Genomic DNA, 1,838 nt, shown 5'->3' on the forward strand with positions numbered 1-1,838 from the left:
ACCCTCATGAACTTTCGCACTGCTCTTTTGTTCAAATCAGTTGTCATATCTCACAGTCTTAGGTCCTCGAAAGGATGAAGGTCCTTCCCATTTTCTTTTATCCATAACTTTTCCTTCTGATTGTCTATTCGTGTTTCTTTCAGTCACTTCAGTTGCCTCTACTGTTAGTGGAAAGGTATTGGGGTTCATTGCAATAACGAATTCCCTTATTGAGGGCTTCAGACCCCAAATAAATCTTTCTATCTTTCTTGATTCAATCGAAACATAATGTTCGGYAAAACGAGAGTATTCAATAAATTTTTCAGTATATTCCCGTACTATTTTATTTCCTTGTTCCAGCTTCAGGAAATCTTCCTCCATTTGTCTCACAACCGTTTTAGGACAGAATTGATTTTTAAATCGATCCACGAATTCTATCCATGACATAGTCTGTAAAACATCCGTTCTGGTAGACGATTCCACTTCCCACCAGAATAAAGCATTTGACTTCAATACCGAAACGGCAAATCATACCTTATCTGTTTCTGGACACCGAATGGTGTTGAACACAGATTCCATCTCCTTGATCCAGCACATTGCCTTCACCGGATCTCTTTCTCCARAGAAAGTTGGTGGTTTACATGCTAAGAATGTCTTAATATCTCCCTCTCTATTATGAGTGATTGGAGCAGATGAATAAACCTCTACTCTTTCTGTTTCTACTCTAGCAGGTATCCTCATAATAGATATCAGAGTTTCTCGTAATTTCCCCATTTCCTCTGCTAACACATCCCTGGTTATATATTATGGGTGTGGTACCGTTTCTCCCTGAACATTCCCAGAGTGTGATTCTTCCTGCTCATAATGTATTTCAGTTCTTCCCCTTCCCTGAGATTGACTTCTTCCTCTACCTCGTCCCCTCGGTCTTCCTCGACCTCTATTTCCAGCCGTACTAATTGGAATATTAACCAAAGATTCTTCTCTTTCTTCGGATTCTGGACGAGCATTTCTTTCAGATCTTCTAGTTCGGTTAGACATATGAAGAATTTAATATTAATATTCATGTATTCACATTTTCAAATATAATAAAGTATTCAAGTTCAGATATGTACCTGTAAATTTATAATTACACTGGCCAGATGTAATTAAAATTTACCTTACACACTGTTCTTTCAACTTATCATATTTATATCCAATGGTGCTAACTATGTCCGGGACCCTTACATGCAATTAAGACAGTTTAAGTCTAGGTATCATACTGTTAAAATACCTAAATCCCTTAAACTCAGGCTCTGATACCATTCTGTAACGCCCCAACCCACACATTGCATGTAACACATATATTTCATATCAAAGAAATACATATTCATATACATTTGGGTCCCCTAGTACAAGAAACTATCATGACCAAATACAAGGTCCCAAAAATTTCAAATACAATCTTGTACTAATCATCAAAACTATGCATCAAAATCAATTCTTCAACCATAATGCACGTAAGAAAAGCATTACATCTTTTTCTTTCCCTTACCTTCAACATGTCCTGCAATACATATTTAAAATCACGAGAACGAGGGTTAGACTAAAAAGTCTAGTGAGATACCCTATTTATGTCATTGCAGGGTGAAGGATCACCAAAACTTTTATAAAATCAATTATTCATATAAATCACAAATTTATGAATACACAAGATCAAAATACTATATCACTTTCCACTTTTCAAGCTAATCACTTAGCTATTCACGTTCCATGAATTGAATCAACCGAGTTTCATATAATGCCACTTTTTAAACCTTTTCTCAATAAACGAGGTTTAACAAAGATTCAGGCCAAACCTGACGTTTCCTTCTCAATAACAT

Source organism: Cynara cardunculus, assembly GCF_001531365.2.
Source record: "Cynara cardunculus var. scolymus isolate 2C chromosome LG 12, CcrdV1, whole genome shotgun sequence".
Lineage (NCBI taxonomy): Eukaryota > Viridiplantae > Streptophyta > Magnoliopsida > Asterales > Asteraceae > Cynara > Cynara cardunculus.